This window comes from Schistocerca cancellata, chromosome 1 (genome assembly GCF_023864275.1).
Source record: "Schistocerca cancellata isolate TAMUIC-IGC-003103 chromosome 1, iqSchCanc2.1, whole genome shotgun sequence".
NCBI lineage: Eukaryota > Metazoa > Arthropoda > Insecta > Orthoptera > Acrididae > Schistocerca > Schistocerca cancellata.
In genome coordinates, this window is record NC_064626.1 from 506318399 (window position 1) to 506336738 (window position 18340).

Here is an 18340-nt window from a genome sequence, read left to right on the forward strand (position 1 = left end):
ACTAAAAATACTGTAAACATCCTTTGCGTACGTACATGGTTTGGTACTGCTGCAAATAATTTAAAGTGCTTTACAACTTGCAGTATACATTTCTGTGGACTGTAATTGGTATTTAATAAACAAAATCCTTGTTGTTGTGGTCTTCAGTCCTGAGACTGGTTTGATGCAGCTCTCCATGCTACTCTATCCTGTGCAAGCTTCTTCATCTCCCAGTACCTACTGTAACCTACATCCTTCTGAATCTGCTTAGTGTATTCATCTCTTGGTCTCCCCCTACGATTTTTACCCTCAACGCTGCCCTCCAATACTAAATTGGTGATCCCTTGATGCCTCAGAACATGTCCTACCAACCGATCCCTTCTTCTGGACAAGTTGTACCACAAACTTCTCTTCTCCCCAATCCTATTCAATACTTCCTCATTAGTTATGTGATCTAACCATCTAATCTTCAGCATTCTTCTGTAGCACCACATTTCGAAAGCTTCTATTCTCTTCTTGTCCAAACTATTTACCGTCCATGTTTCACTTCCATACATGGCTACACTCCATACAAATACTTTCAGAAATGACTTCCTGACACTTAAATCTATACTCGATGTTAACAAATTTCTCTTCTTCAGAAACGCTTTCCTTGCCATTGCCAGTCTACATTTTATATCCTCTCTACTTCGACCATCATCAGTTATTTTGCTCCCCAAATAGCAAAACTCCTTCACTACTTTAAGTGTCTCATTTCCTAATCTAATTCCTCAGCATCACCCGACTTAATTCGACTACATTCCATTATCATCGTTTTGCTTTTGTTGATGTTCATCTTATATCCTCCTTTCAAGACACTGTCCATTCCGTTCAACTGCTCTTCCAGGTCCTTTGCTGTCTCTGACAGAATTACAATGTCATCGGCAAACCTCAAGGTTTTTATTTCTTCTCCATGGATTTTAATACCTACTCCGAATTTTTCTTTTGTTTCCTTTACTGCTTGCTCAATATACAGATTGAATAACATCGGGCAGAGGCTACAACCCTGTCTTACTCCCTTCCCAACCACTGCTTCCCTTTCATGTCCCTCGACTCTAATAACTGCCATCTGGTTTCTGTACAAATTGTAAATAGCCTTTCGTTCCCTGTATTTTACCCCTGCCACCTTTAGAATTTGAAAGAGAGTATTCCAGTCAACATTGTCAAAAGCTTTCTCCAAGTCTACAAATGCTAGAAACGTAGGTTTGCCTTTCCTTAATCTTTCTTCTAAGATAAGTCGTAAGGTCAGTATTGCCTCACGTGTTCCAGTATTTCTACGGAATCCAAACTGATCTTCCCCGAGGTCGGCTCCTACTAGTTTTTCCATTCGTCTGTAAAGAATTCGTGTTAGTATTTTGCAGCTGTGGCTTATTAAACTGATTGTTCGGTAATTTTCACATCTGTCAACACCTGCTTTCTTTGGAATTGGAATTATTATATTCTTCTTGAAGTCTGAGGGTATTTCGCCTGTTTCATACATCTTGCTCACCAGATGGTAGAGTTTTGTCAGGACTGGCTCTCCCAAGGCCGTCAGTAGTTCCAATGGAATGTTGTCTACTCCGGGGGCCTTGTTTCGACTCAAGTCTTTCAGTGCTCTGTCAAACTCTTCACGCAGTATCGTATCTCCCATTTCATCTTCATCTACATCCTCTTCCATTTCCATAATATTGTCCTCAACTACATCGCCCTTGTATAGACCCTCTATATACTCCTTCCACCTTTCTGCTTTCCCTTCCTTGCTTAGAACTGGGTTTCCATCTGAGCTCTTGATGTTCATACAAGTGGTTCTCTTATCTCCAAAGGTCTCTTTAATTTTCCTGTAGGCAGTATCTATCTTACCCCTAGTGAGATAAGCCTCTACATCCTTACATTTGTCTTCTAACCATCACTTCTTAGCCATTTTGCACTTCCTGTCGATCTCATTTTTGAGACGTTTGTATTCCTTTTTGCCTGCTTCATTTACTGCATTTTTATATTTTCTCCTTTCATCAATTAAATTAAATATTTCTTCTGTTACCCAGGGATTTCTACTAGGCCTCGTCTTTTTAGCTACTTGATCCTCTGCTGCCTTCACTACTTCATCCCTACCCATTCTTCTTCTACTGTATTTCTTTCCCCCATTCCTGTCAATTGTTCCCTTATGCTCTCCCTAAAACTCTGTACAACCTCTGGTTCTTTCAGTTTATCCAGGTCCCATCTCCTTAAATTCCCACCTTTTTGCAGTTTCTTCAGTTTTAATCTACAGGTCATAACCAATAGATTGTGGTCAGAGTCCACATCTGCCCCTGGAAATGTCTTACAATTTAAAACCTGGTTCCTAAATCTCTATCTTACCATTATATAATCTATCTGATACCTTTTAGTATCTCCAGGGTTCTTCCATGTATACAACCTTCTATCATGATTCTTAAACCAAGTGTTAGCTATAATTAAGTTGTGCTCTGTACAAAATTCTACCAGGCGGCTTCCTCTATCATTTCTTAGCCCCAATCCATATTCACCTACTACGTCTCCTTCTCTCCCTTTTCCTACACTCGAATTCCAGTCACCCATGACTATTAAATTTTCGTCTCCCTTCACTATCTGAATAATTTCTTTTATTTCATCATACATTTCTTCAATTTCTTCGTCATCTGCAGAGCTAGTTGGCATATAAACTTGTACTACTGTAGTAGGTGTGGGCTTCGTATCTATCTTGCCCACAATAATACGTTCACTATGCTGCTTGTAGTAGCTTACCCGCATTCCTATTTTCCTATTCATTATTAAACCTACTCCTGCATTACCCCTATTTGACTTTGTGTTTATAACCCTGTAGTCACCAGACCAGAAGTCTTGTTCCTCCTGCCACCGAACTTCACTAATTCCCACTATATCTAACTTTAACCTATCCATTTCCCTTTTTAAATTTTCTAACCTACCTGCCCGATTAAGGGATCTGACATTCCACGCTCCGATCCGTAGGACGCCAGTTTTCTTTCTCCTGATAACGACATCCTCTTGAGTAGTCCCTGCCCGGAGATCCGAATGGGGGACTATTTTACCTCCGGAATATTTTACCCAAGAGGACGCCATCATCATTTAATCATACAGTAAAGCTGCATGCCCTCGGGAAAAATTACGGCCGTAGTTTCCCCTTGCTTTCAGCCGTTCGCAGTACCAGCACAGCAATGCCGTTTTGGTTATTGTTACAAGGCCAGATCAGTCAATCATCCAGACTGTTGCCCTTGCAACTACTGAAAAGGCTGCTGCCCCTCTTCAGGAACCACACGTTTGTCTGGCCTCTCAACAGATACCCCTCCGTTGTGGTTGTACCTACGGTACGGCCATCTGTATCGCTGAGGCACACAAGCCTCCCCACCAACGGCAAGGTCCATGGTTCATGGGGGGGACAAAATCCTTAGTGCAGATATAATGACTCAGTACCGCAGCAACTTTTACTAACAAAAATACGATAATAAGGATTATCAAACAACTTTTGTGGTTAGATTGAAAATTTCGGTTCTACTAGCAAAAGGAGCAAAAAAACAATCGCTTGGATGCTCCTTCGAGCCCTGATTTCTCTTGTCTTCCTGACCATCATTCGAGAGGTACGTTGGAGGCACTAAGATCGTTCTATATGCCGTCAAAAATGGCAGTCCACTAAACTTGCTCAATAGTGTTTCGCGAAGGGAACGTCTTCTTCTTTACAAGGTTTCCCAATCGAGTTCATGTAGCATTTCGGTATAACAAGCCTACTCATGAAACATGCTGGTAACAAATGTAGCTGCACGCCTTTGAACTGCTTTGATATCTTGATTTAACCCGAACTGGTGTGGACTCCTAAAGCTCAAGCAGTACTCAAGAATACATCACACAAGGGTTCTGTATGCGGTCTCCTTCAAAGATGAGCTACACCTGCCTCTTCCACCTTTCCACTTCTCCAGAAGATGATAAGAATGACACTCATCGAAACGTCGCATAATTCGAAACCATTCACCCGGGTGGAAGACCGTGAAGATTTCATCAGTCGACCATTCGCCTTGCCAGCAACCAACCTTACGTGCCCGTTCCATTTCATGTTACTCCTAGATATTTAACTGACGTGACTGAGTCAAGCATCATCGGCATTAACTTTCTTTTTTTTTACGTTTAGAGCGAGCTGCCATTCACCACACCAAACATAGATTCTATCCAAGCCATCCTGTACCCGTCAGCAAGTCCCACAAAGACAGCCTCCCATACACCATACCATTAGCTAACAGTCGCAGACTGCTGCTGACGACTTCCGTCAGTTTACTTAGGTATAAAGAGATAAAAAAGGATCCTATCGCACTGCTCTGGGACACTTTCTACCATACCTTCGAACCCACCTCCGTAGCCAAGGTCACTAAAGCACATCTTTGCGGTGATGCGCGACTTGGAGGTAAGCCCGATGGTGAAAGAAACGTTCGCTCAAAGTACTTGGCCGGCAAATAGTGAAGTTCTTGATCACAAGATTATACGAGGGTTGACTGAAAAGTAATGCCTCCACCTTCGTAACTCTTCAGCAGTTGGCAGAATTGGTATGCGGCAGGTACTGGCTTGTTCATAGCCTCTTCTCTACAGCTCCAGTTACCGGGAAGCGTTAGCAACTACATCTACATTTATACTTCGTAAGCCACCCAACGCTGTGTGGCGGAGGGCACTTTACGTGTCACTGTCATTACCTCCCTTTTCTGTTCCAGTCGCGTATGCTTCGCGGGAAGAACGACTGTCTGAAAGCCTCCGTGCGCGCTCGAATCTCTCTAATTTTACATTCGTGATCTCCTCGGGAGGTATAAGTAGGGGGAAGAAATATATTCGATACCTCATCCAGAAACGCACCCTCTCGAAACCTGGCGAGCAAGCTACACCGCGATGCAGAGCGCCTCTCTTGCAGAGTCTGCCACTTGAGTTTGCTAAACATCTTCGTAACGCTATCCCGGTTACCAAATAACCTTGTGACGAAACGCGCCGTCAGTGTGGGCACTGATGAGCAATACTCAAGTATAGGTCGAACGAGTGTTTTGTAAGCCACTTCCTTTGTTGATGGACTACACTTTGTAAGTACTCTCCTAATGAATCTCAACCTGGTACCCGCCTTACCAACAATTAATTTTATATGATCATTCCACTTCAAATCGTTCCGCACGCATACTCCCAGATATTTTACACAAGTAACTGCTACCAGTGTTTGTTCCGCTATCATATAATCATACAATAAAGGATCCTTCTTTCTATGTATTCGCAATACATTACATTTGTCTATGTTAAGGGTCAGTTGCCACTCCCTGCACCAAGTGCCTATCCGCTGCAGATCTTCCTGCATTTCGCTACAATTTTCTAATGCTGCAACTTCTCTGTATATTACAGCATCATCCGCGAAAAGCCGCATGGAACTTCCGACATTATCTACTAGGTCATTTATATATATTGTGAAAAGCAATGGTCCCATAACACTCCCCTGTGGCACGTCAGAGGTTACTTTAACGCCTGTAGACTTCTCTCCATTGATAACAACGTGCTGTATTCTGTTTGCTAAAAACTCTTCAATCCAGCCACACAGCTGGTCTGATATTCCGTAGGCTCTTACTTTGTTTATCAGGCGACAGTGCGGATCTGTATCGAATGCCTTCTGGAAGTCAAGGAAAATAGCATCTGCCTAGGAGCCTGTATCTAATATTTTCTGGGTCTCATGAACAAATAAAGCGAGTTGGGTCTCACACTATCGCTGTTTCCGGAATCCATGTTGATTCCTACAGAGTAGATTGTGGGTTTCCAAAAACGACATGATACGTGAGCAAAAAACATGTTCTAAAATTATACAACAGATCGACGTCAGAGATATAGGTCTATAGTTTTTCGCATCTGCTCGACGACCCTTCTTGAGGACTGGGACTACCTGTGTTCTTTTCCAATCATTTGGAACCTTCCGTTCCTCTAGAGACTTGCGGTACACGGCTGTTAGAAGGAGGGCAAGTTCTTTCGCGTACTCTGTGTAGAATCGAATTGGTATCCCGTCAGGTCCAGTGGACTTTCCTCTGTTGAGTGATTCCAGTTGCTTTTCTATTCCTTGGACACTTATTTCGATGTCAGCCATTTTTTCGTTTGTGCAAGGATTTAGAGAAGGAACTGCAGTGCGGTCTTCCTCTGTGAAACAGCATTGAAAGGTTGTGTTGTTACAGTGTAAAGTATGGAACCCTGCACAGAGGTCGGTCATTGAGATTTAAGCAAAATGCAGTCATTGAATTCTTGACAGCAGAAGGTGTTCATGTGAGTGCTGTTCGTCCTGGGAGAATAAGTTTAAAGATGTTGAAGCGGGAACATCTGACCTGCGTGACAAACAAAGAGTTGGACGTCCTGTGACAGCAACCGAGTTTGACAAGCAAAACGTTGACAGATTGATTCAGGACGATCGTCGTACCGTTCAGAGAGAAATTGCAAGCAAGATCGGCATTTCACAAGAACGTGTGGGTCACATTATTGATTTGCTTGGCTGTAGGAAGACCCCGTATGCTGACTTCTGAAATGAAAGCGCACAGACTTGAAATTTGTCAGGAACTCCTCTCGCATTACAAGAATGAAGGTGACGCCTTTCTGCATCCAGTTGTGATAGGAGACGAAATATGGGTACACCATTACCACCCGGAGACGTTGAGAAAACTGTGAAACTGTGGTTGCGGAAACAGTGTCGACCTCTTCCGTGACGGCTTCAGAAAACTTGTTCATCGTTGGCAGAAGTGCATCCAGTTTGCTGGTGATTATGTGGAAAAGAGAATATTGATAAGTAATATCACATTCTAAGGATTATTTCTGCGTTTGAATTATTAAAATATTCCCATCCTAATTCAATTAATGAAGGTGGAGGCATTACTTTTCATTCAACCCTCGTATTGTAAACCTCTACAGCGTTTCGTGAAGTGAGGATCTGTGACACAATTGATGGTAATATGTCTTTCAGATTGAGACGATAAATCCGACGGCCTTGTTGTTGGTGTTCCAGAGGAATAGGCTATGTGCCAGCTCCGGGTTTCACTGTCTCCGTTGCCTCATCATAATCATAAACTCAAGTTCAGAAAAAGCAAAACACCTTGAACGTCGGGTGATGGGACGATCACATTCACAGGACATGTACATTAGTATGTTCTGCAGAAATGATTAGCATCTGAACCTTGTCGACTCGCGGGCTGAAGGCCATCATTTATAACACCGCTTACAAGTGAAATGTGCCTGCGGCTCTCGTCATTGCTGTAAACTGTAGGTAACAGTTTAATGTGAGATGAGCAAACGTGGAGGAAGCCTCGCAGAGGTATGATATAACCGCACGGTCAAATCGGTGAGTTCGAAAGAGGGCATATTATTGGCATGAGAGAATGTGATGCATCCATATGGGAAATTGGTGCTCGTTTGAGGCTGTTTCGGCAGTTCAACGGGTGTGCTTAGAATGGTTCACAGAACGCCGGAGAGCACGAGATGGACCAGGTCGCACCACCAAGATCAACCCCGAGAAGATTGAGACCTCACCCAAATGGCATTGCAGGACAGGTTTGCGTCCTCCTCGACTCTGGCGCAACAGTGAAACAGTCTAACAAATCGTACACAATCAGGAGTGACAGTCCGTTGCCTTTCTTTATGGTATGGGTGCGCGTCGTCCATTCTCCTCCTATTTTTTAGGAATGTTCGGAAACATACTAGACGGCAATGGTGCAGGGAACGACGTAATTAGGAAAAGAATTGGCATCACATAGTGTTTGCGGACAAATCCAGGTTTTGTTTGTTTAAAAATAATAGCCGCATTTTCGTTCGCCGCAGATAGGGGGAGTGGTACCACAGTACTGCATTCGCACAAGACATACAACGCCTTATGCTATGGGGTGCTACTGGATACAACCAGAAACCACAGTTGGTGCGTATCCAGAACACAGTGACCAGCGTGACCTACGTGAATGACATCCTACGACCCCTAGCCATACCCTTTCTGCACAACACCCTAGACGCCATTTTTCAGCAAGATAATGCATGACCACATGTTGCTGCACGGACACGCGCCTTCTTGGCGTCACAGGATGTCAGCCTTTTGCCCTGGCTCTCCACATCACCAGAGTTTTCGCCAGTCGAAAATGCTTAGGATACGGTGAAACGACGGGGACAGCGATGTGACCCAGTGCCGACCACCACAGATGAACATTGGAACCAGGTGAAGCAGCATGGATGGCTATACCACAGGACGCTATTCGTGCCTTATACGCATCGATGGCATCACGAAGGGAATAAGTTATCAGGGTTCGTGGCGGACCGTGTACCTACTAGGCAACAGCAAACATGTTGAACCAGGGTGACTGAAATTCTAACCATTTTTGCAGAAAACACTAATGTACACGTCCTGTGAGAATGAAAGTCCTATCTCGAGTCATTCAAGGCGTTCTGTTCTTCCTGATCAGGAGTATACAACACAAAAGTAATACCACACTACATGGTGATTCGTATTAATGTTTAAAAACACCCGGAAGCGATGTAGATGATACCGAGACAAGATAAACGGGGCAGCAAACACCGGGTAATAACGCGAAAATGGATGACAGATGTGGAACACGTGGCGTCACTAGTTGCCGAACATCGGTGCACGTGTAGCGGTGGAGATTATCTGTCTGCCGCACCTGATGATCCCAATCCATGTCAAGTATTCACGTCGGTGTAGCTCTGGGCCTACGAAGCAACTCTAGTGCCTGGGGCTCAGAGTTGAAGTCTTGCCTCTGGCAGGCAGTGTTCTTTTGCCTTGCATTATTTGTCTGTTTACAGTGAGGCCAAATTTATTGTTTTATTTACCGGTCTGGCGGTCTCCCCTGGTGAACTGCAACGTACAGTGCAAGAAAAACCTACCGTATTGCGTCACAAGTAAGTAAGTATAAGCTTCCGTACTGCATCGCTAGCAGAAATACAAAATTAGAACTGCTTTTGCTTGGTTATAGCGAAGACATAATTTTGTAACTTCCACGTTTACAGCATACCACGTTTAAAAAAGGTGTTCGAAAGCAGGGTAGTCTAGGGGAGCGATGTGTATAACCACACTCCCGGCGACGATAGGGTAGACAAGCCAAATCGCCGCACTTGCAGCGAGGTATGTCATTTGTTAACGTCACATGTTCAACATTTGTCATCCATCTTGTGGGTGTTTCCCGATATTTGCGGCCCCGTGTGTCTTATATTAAATTACTTGCCTCAGCGTCATCTAACTAGCGGTGATGTTTTTTAAACACACACATCCCTTACAATTACCTATGCTCAGCAAATACACCTAAGACACAACTCTCACGTATCCGCAAGGGATTGGTCTGTTGCGCGCGGAAGAAGGAAGAAATGAAGGAGAATTGGCGTTTAATGTCATTTAGAGGCATTGGGGAAGGTGCGTTGAGTGGATTGGTCGGCCACGGGGGGGAATCGAGCGTGGACGCAAAGGTGAAACGACTATGTATTCATAAAGCGTAATTTCGGCAAACAGCAAAAGAACTAAATCAGTAGGACTGGCCTTCTGGCCTCGCCCATTCACCCTGTGAGTGACATGTGACCTTTGCTTCAGTAAGGTCCTAGCAGAGTCACGGGGGAAGGGTTTACTAGTTATCGGGAGATCCAACGATAGGCGTGTTATGGAGCCTCTTAGACAGATAGGGTTCAGTGCTGGAAAGAAATAAGGTGCGCTCTGTATGTCTGCCAGGGGCCTCATCCGAGATGTGGAGGCGGCCTTGCCTGCGGCTATCGTGCGTGCAAGGTGCAGTCATCCACAAGTTATGGCTCACGTCGGCACCAATGACGTCTGTTGCGTGGGTTCTGAGGCCATCCTCAGTTCATACAGGTGGCTGGCGGAGGTGGTGAAGACTGCTGCGTTATGGGGTGGGGATTTGTGCGTATACCCTCGATAGGTCATGGGTGCACTGCACGAAGGAAGCAGCTACTCGAGTGGCAGAGTACTTGTGAAGTGCACATGAGGGGTTTTTAGACTAGACGGTAGTTTGAGATACTCTAATGAACACTCACCAGTCAGTAGGCATCAAGAAAATTCAGACCGCGTTCAGAGTAAAGGCACTTCGATTGTCAAAATTTTATCAGTGAACTGTCGAAGTTTTCGTAACAAAGTTCCCGAATTTGTGCCCTCCAGGAAAGCTCTCACGCTCAAATTATTCTTGGGATAGACAGCTGGCTGAAATCCGAAGTGGAAAGATCTGAGATATTTAGTGAGTCTTAGAACATATATCGGAAAGACAGATTGGAGCCATAGGAGAAGAAGTGTTCATTGCAGCTGGTCACGTGTAAAAGGTGAAACCAAGTTAATTGCGGGAAGTTTTTACCGACGACTCAATTTCGCTGCGACACTTCTAGAGTCGTCATAAGAAAGTTTAAGGTCAGCAGCACGTAAGTAACCAGACTACGCAATACTAGTTGGAGTCGACTTTAACCTGCCAAGTATAGACTGGGATTTTTATGGATTCTTTGCGGGGGGTACAGACAGACAGTCAAGCGAAATACTTTTGAACACATATGCTGAAAACTGTTTTGAGCAACTATCTCGGCAACCCACGAGCGATGGAAATATCTTAGAACTTGTAGCTACAGATAAGTCGGACATTATGGACAACTTCAGTGTAGAAACGGAGATTAGCGATCATGTTGTTATTACAGCAACTATGATTTCAAAAGTTAACTAATGAATCAAACACGAAGGCAAGGAGAGTGTTTGTGCTAGATACAGCAGATGAGCAGTTGTTAGCATCTCACTTAGAGAGTGAACTGACGGCGCTTGGTTCCAGTGAGATGGACGTAGAGGAATTCTGTAAGTTCAAGCAGATTGTAAATCTTGGGCTCGGAAGATGCTGAAAAAGCAGAGGCCGCTGCACTCTCTGTTCAAAAGAGAAAGCACAAATGACAAGCAAACGCTAGAAGAGATTCGTGCTTCAATGAAAAGATCTATGCGCGAAGCTTGGAACAACTACCACCATCATATCTTAGCAATAGGTCTGGCAGATAACCCGAGAAAATTCTGGTCCTACGTAAAACCTCTAAACGGGTCTGCGGCTTCCATTCGGCTCCTTATTCATTAGTCTGGTGTGGCAGCTGAAGATATCAAAACGAAAGCCGAAGTTTTAAATTTCGCGTTCAAGAAATCCTTCACGCAGGAGAATCGTACAAATATACCGTCATTTGACCATTGGACAGACTCCCGTATGGACGACATAGTAATAAGCATCCCTGACGCAGAAAAACAACTGAAAGATATGAAAGCAAATAAGTCACCAGTCCGGACGGAATCCCAGTTCGGTTTTACAAAGAGTACTCTACGCATTGGCCCCTTACCTAGCTTCCACTTATGGAGAATCTCTTACCCAGCACAAAGTTCCAAGCGACTGGTAAAAGGTGCAGGTGACTCTCGTGTATAAGAAGGGTAAAACAACGAGGCAACGTCCTAACACAAGTTGAGTGGATGATATCAGAAAACTTGTAGAGGCAATAATAGCTGCAGATAACTGAAGAATGCAGCGCATAGAAAAGTCTATAAGAGGAATATAGCCTTTAGGTGGACGTATCCGCAAAATTATAGACCAATATCCCTAACTTCGGTTTGCTGCAGATTTCTTCAACATATTCTCAGTTCGAATGAACTTTCTTGAGACTGAGAAGCTTATGTCAATGATTCAGCATAGTTTAAAAAAAAACATCGCTCGTGCAAAACTCAGTTTGCCTTTTTCTCGCATGATCTACTGCGAACTATGGATGAAGGGCAACAGGCAGATTCCATATTTCTAGATTTGCGGAAAGCATTTGACGCGGTGCCCCATTGCAGACTGTTAACGATGGTACGAGCATACGGAATCAGTTCGCAGATATGTGAGTGGCTCGAAGGCTTCTTAAGTAACAGCATCCAGTATGATGACCTTGACGGCGAGTGTTCATCAGACACAAGGGTATCGTCAGGAGTGCCTCAGTGAAGTGTGATAAAACCGCTGTTGTTCTCTGTGCGCATAAATGATTTGGCGGACGGGGAGGAGCAGCAATCTGCGGTTGTTTGCTGATGGTGTTGTGATGTACGGTAAGGTGAAATTGAGGGACTGTAGTAAGATACAAGATGACTCAGGCAAAATATCTATTTAATGTGATGAATGGCAGCTAGCTCTAAATTCGGGAAAATGCAAGTCAGTGCGGATGAGTAGGAAAAACAAACCTATAAAGTTCGGATGCAGCATTAGTAGTGTACTGCTTAACATAGTCACATTGTTTAACTACCTGGGCGTAACGTTGCAAAGCTTTATGAAATGGAACGAGCGGGTTAGGACTGTGGTAGGGAAGGCTTCGGTTTATTGAGAGAATTTTTAGAAAGTGTGGTTCATCTATAAAGGAGACTGCATGTAGGACACTGGTGCGACCCAATCTTCAATACTGCTCGAGTGTTTCGGATCGGTACCAGGTTGGATTGAAGGAGGACATCGAAGCAATTCAGAAGTGGACTGCTAGGTTTGTTACCGGTAGATTCGAATAATACCTAAGCGTTACTGCTGCAGGTGCTCAATTGGGAATCCTTGGAGGGAAGGCGACGTTCCTTTCGAGGAACACCAACGACAAAATTTAGAGAACCGGCCTTTGAAGCTCACTGCTGAATGGCTCTACAGCCGCCAACATACATTGCGTGCAATGACCACGAAGATAAGATACGAGAAATTAGGGCTCATACGGAGGCATATACGTAGATTGTCGTTTGCTGCTCGCTCTCTTTGGGAGTGGAACAGGAAAGGAAATTTCTAATAGTGGTGCAGGGTACACTCCGCCACGCACCGTACGGTGGCTTGCGTAGTATATGTGTAGATGCAGACATGAATCTGAATCTCACCTCTTCAGTATAAAGGCATAGGCTCGGCCACGTCGTGTCCGTTGCTGGCAACAGGAGAAAAGGGGGACTACACGCCCTCTTCGCGAATTTGGCGTATTATTGCAGTACTGGTATTCTGTATCTCGCACCTATACAGAAACCAGACTACAGTTAAAAGAGCCGAAGCAGGTCAAAGAAAAACCGTAGCTGAGAAGGGAGGGAGACAGGATTATAGCTTATACACCATTTTATTCAAACATCTTCAAGATCTGTCTATGACATTGTAAGTCTGTCAAAAACAGTATAGGACTTGGTAGAGCCGTTGAACATAGAATGGCCAGTTTCCTGAAGAAAAAAGAGTTATAATATGAACGTCAACAAAACGAATATAAGTCTGATGGAGTGTAGTCCAATTAAATCAAGCATTGGCGTGGGACTAAAAGTGCCAACTTAGTTTTGCTGCTTGAACTGAAAAGCAACTTATAACGGCTCAAGTAAACAGAATATAAAATGCTCACTGGTAATAGCACTAAAAGCTTTCGGAAAAAGAGATATTTGTTAATATATAATATCAATTAAAGAGTTAGGAAGAAATTTCAGAAGGCAATTGTCTTGTTGTAACCCTGTAGCGAAGTATATTGTGGATGGTTAACAGTTCAGAAAGGAAGAGAATTGAATATTTGGCAGGCGAGGGGGGTGGGGGGGGGGGCTTAAAATTGTAAAGAGAGACCGTTGCTTTGCTGCGGCAAGTAGGTGCAAATGAAAGTAGCTTGCAGTAATTGTGTAGACTAGACCCTTATATTTGGTAGACGGGCATTGAGAACTATGTTCCGAATGAATACCAAAACAACAGCAACATCCAATACGTGACGGTAGAGATTGTGTACCTGTGCGGTGCGGAGACGTTTTGATACCAACAGCTCCCGCTCGTTATTAGCATCTTTGGCAACACTAGCTTGTTGAGTGGTTTGTCGCCGGTAAAGGGCAGGTCTGTGGGCCAGCATATGAACGCTGTCGCGATCAGAAGGCGCTCTCTTTCAGAATCGCCAACTGTGTTTTTTAACTTTCTGGTGACTTTTTTAACTGTCCCCATGAACGTCTACATGTCCATGTCTTTTTACCTCCATTTTCTCCCCTTACTCTGTTTTATGTTCCCCTTTTTTATCTCCTTATGTATGTATTATTTTATTCTTGTTTTAGTTGTCGTGTCACTCGGCTGAAGAGCGGCGGATTGTGCTGCTGACAGCCCTCCCCTGCCCATATGAGGCAGGGGAATGAAATCACAATAAAGAAAAAAAAAGGCGCTCTCGAATTGTCGGGCGGTTGAGCGCTGTGTTTGACAGCGGCTGCAATAAGAGCCGTGGTGTCGTGGACGACAGTATCCCTGGCCCGATGTTAAAAGTTGCTTCTTTGGTCAATGCGGGTTCGGTGGGATTGAGTATCGGCTTAGGCCGTGAAAATTGCTCGTTGAAAAAGTAATTTCTGTGTGGTGCACGGAAACCGACATGAAATTGCAAGAAGACTGTGTCTATTGTGTTGCCGGATTGGGTTTCTGTCTGCCAGTTGCAAGAACCGGCTGCAGGTGTATCTGGCGAATACCATCCGTTGGTTCCAGATTCTTAGCAAACTCGCCATTACACCTACTTGGTGACAGCCTCTGGTCGAGCGGTTCTGAAATTACGCTTCGATCTGCAAGAAGTTATGGTGAGCGTCCTATTACCGTGTGCATGATTATGTTGTGTCGTGCAGAGGTTATTGTAACTCGCATCCTGGCTATCCATTGCGGCATGTAAACGTCTTCAGTCACGATTACTTCAAATGATCTCATATCAAGTTACGTTTCTATGAAAGTATGTTAGTAAATTAATGGTGCTCTAGCTGTCTAAGTTTAGCCGCACCTATAATGAAAACCTACAATTAAAATTTGTTGTTTATTTTGATCCGGTGCTTCATACGCAACGTTCGCCTTTTTCAAGTGTATTTACAGAGTCTATTTGTGTTGGAAAGGGAAATTTTCAGTTAATGGCCTGTATGTTACAGGATAACTTGTTGTATCTGTTGTTTATATTGCGGGTCAAGCTAAACAGACCTTTACTGAGAGTGTGGGTCCAGTATCGATCGTGAAAGAGAAATTGCTTGCCACCGCAACTCCCAGTTCTACCATTCGTTGAATTTAATATGGTCACGTTATTTTCCTTTCCTGGAACCAGTAGCCTTCCTTTCAACTGCCTGCAGTCAGGTGATAGTGGATGGCAGATGTAAATACCTTTCAGCTATTTTCAAAATGTTTTTGTAACTTTTAATGTGGATACGCAAGTTAAATTTACACACTTGTGAACTAATTAGACCGCCTTGCAAACCATTTATCAAATTTTTAAAAATTTAGTACTGTTCTCAATTTTTTTTAAAATTTCATTCTGTGATTTCTGAATGTTATGTAATATCTACCAACAGCTGTGTTGTTGAAAATTAATTTAATTCCTGGGGAAGCTGTTCACATTGCATTGCATAATTTTCTGTGTTTCAATAAATTGGCTGGTGCTTTTAATAAATATGTTAATAAATTTGTGGCCCAGTATCCCTCCACTGCCGCATGGACGTACGTCAACCTACTTTACAATAGTAAATCAAAGTTAACATGTAGGAATAAAATTATGAACAGTGAGGACAAATACAAATTACATCCCAGAAGATAAATTAATGTAGCACTGCTAAATCTAAATTTTTGTCGTGTAGTTCAAGGAATACGTCTCATCCGCTCGCAAAGGCTTGATGCATTGGGAGAGCGCCATTTTTAAGAACATTTCTCGTGGAGAAACAGCTGTCTGGCTAAAAGTACTTTGAAAACGGATTACAAACAGTCTCGACCGCAATAATGCATTTGTTTCACTGGTTACTGGTTCGGTCAGTATGTGATCATCCTCTGATCCTTATATCATGATGGTGGGCGGTGGTGGTGAACGGAGCAGCCGTTATGACTCCACGTCTGCTAAGTGCTAGGAACTTGCTTTAGAGCTGTTCGTCGCTAAAAGCCGCCTGCTGCGTTTGATTAATTACCAGTCGGCTGCCGAGCTAAACGGGTGTATTGTAGTTTTAGATAGTATTCCACATCTATTTTGGTAAATTCCTCATTTGAGCCTCATAAATTAAGTATTTAGAGCAGCATTCAAGCCACTCACAAAGATATCGTGTAGCACACATTTTTCTCTAGTGCAACGACGGTTAATTCACTGTGTCAAGGAATGTAGTCTGCCGGTTGTGGATCCTGTGAAAACAAAGATGGACTGTTGGTTTAAATGGTTCGCTCCGGCTTAAGGATTCTGACTTCTGCTGACTGACTGTATTGCAATTTTTCCAACTAAACTTATCTAAAATACGTGTCTTAATTAACATAAATTTACCAAAAATAAATTTTACCAAATAAAAATTATTTTATAATTAAGACTATTCATTCCACCAAGCATGTTTCTTGTGTTTTCGTAAAGGAATTTGATCTTGAGCTGTTTTGATAATCTTGTGTTTGAGTTGTTCCCAATTTTGTGCACTTGTTTTGTCAAATTCGTCTGCTAATAATGATGGTTGGATTTTACTGGTGTCAAATTTGGGGATTAATGGTGTCCTTTTGTTGAAATTTTGGGGTTTTAGCTTTAGTTTCACACGGGTTAAGTAATGGTCTGAGTCAATATTGGCGCCTTTACGAACTTGAACATTTAAAATTTCTTTGTGACATGGATACGAGATTGCAATATGGTCAATTTGGAATTCACCTATGTCCTTGTTAGGTGATCGCCATGTCTTTTGTTTTGAAGGTTTTTTCTTAAAATGACTTGACATAATTTTGAGATTGAAATTTCTGCAAAATTCTACCAGCCTCTTTCCATTTTGATTGGTCCATTTATGTGCAGGGAATTCACCGACCGTTTTTCTAAATTTTCTCTCTTTCCCTAACTGTGCATTAAAATCACCCATTAAAATCTTTACATAATTTTGAGGAATTTTGGAGACTGTATTCTCTAACACTTCCCATGACTTATTTACTTTTTCTGGATTTGTTTTATTCTCCTGGTTGATAGGCATGTGTGCGTTAATTAAACAGTACATTTTATTTGCACATTTCATGGAAATTGTCATTAGTCTGTTGTTTACTGGATTTACTTCGATTACGGAGCCAAGAATGTCTTGCGAAATTGCGAATGCAACACCCAGATGCGGAGTGTTTTTAAGAATTCTTTTGTCTGTTTTACTTTTAAACAATCGGTAGTTTCCAAAATCCATGGTATTCTCATCAGGTAACCTTGTTTCTTGCAGGGCTAAAATTTTGATATTTTGTTCTTTTAGTGTGTCTCCTAATTTATAGAGTTTTCCTGGTGTCAAGAGAGAGTTAATATTGATAGTTCCAAAAAATGTTTCGACCTTGGGCATGAGTCGGTCAAAAGACTTCGATTTCCTCTGGTTTGGGATATAGCGTTTCAGCCTAGTCTCCCCAGAATCCGATAGACTAGTTGCGCCACTGATGGCGGAGGATTTGTTACCACCTGGGGTAATTTTGTAATTACTAAAACGCTCCATAATAGTACTTAGAATCAAAGGGTTGAGCTCAGAAAAGCTCAGTGGTTAAGACTGGAGTGGTTAGTTCCAGAATTTGTATTACGGCCGCACCTCTGGTGAACAGACGCCGACCACAGTGCCGCTTGTTACAAGTCAGACGCAAGGTGGATTTATTGTATTATGTGCCTCTTCCGCTAGTTCCACCGTACCGAGATTCGTTCTCTCCGCCTTCACTACCGTTGAGGTCTTCGCTGTAACCCTAGCAAAGGGGCCCTGACAGAGTACTATCACCCGGGCCAGGTGAACTCTGGTTTTTTAAACGAGGTTGTTACTCCTCCCCCTCCTCCTTCCTCATCACTTGCATAATGAGGCCCCGGGCTTGGGACCGGTACAGCGGAGAAATGAAATTCAAGACAGAAAATTATTTAGGCAAAAAATTCATGACTGGGTAGTTGGTCAAGCTGAAAAACCAAAGAAAACTGGAACCACATGGTCTGATGAAAGGAAAAGAGCTCATTCCGAGAGAATGAAAACAATTTGGGCAGAGAGAAAGTCTAAAAGAAAATAACTGAATGCCCCGTGATTGTACTTCGCGTGGTCCAGTAGGGTCCAAACGTGAATAATAATAATAAGACTATTCAAATCACCATGAAAGTTTGAGTGCTCCTAAGTTGTTCAAGACAACGAAGTTTTCATACTGAAAGTAGCACAATTACAGTTGCAAAGTTATTTTTATTTAAAAGTAACGCGTTTCGTCGTGGCTAGGTATCAGCACATTACGTAAAAATGTCAAAGTTCACTACGGCGGCTACCGAAGCTCCTTCAACCCCATACATATAAAATCGTGTGGATGAAAATCCGGTCGTCAGAAAAACTAAAAGGAACTGCGGGGACCTTTGAAGTGTTATACTCGTAGGTTTC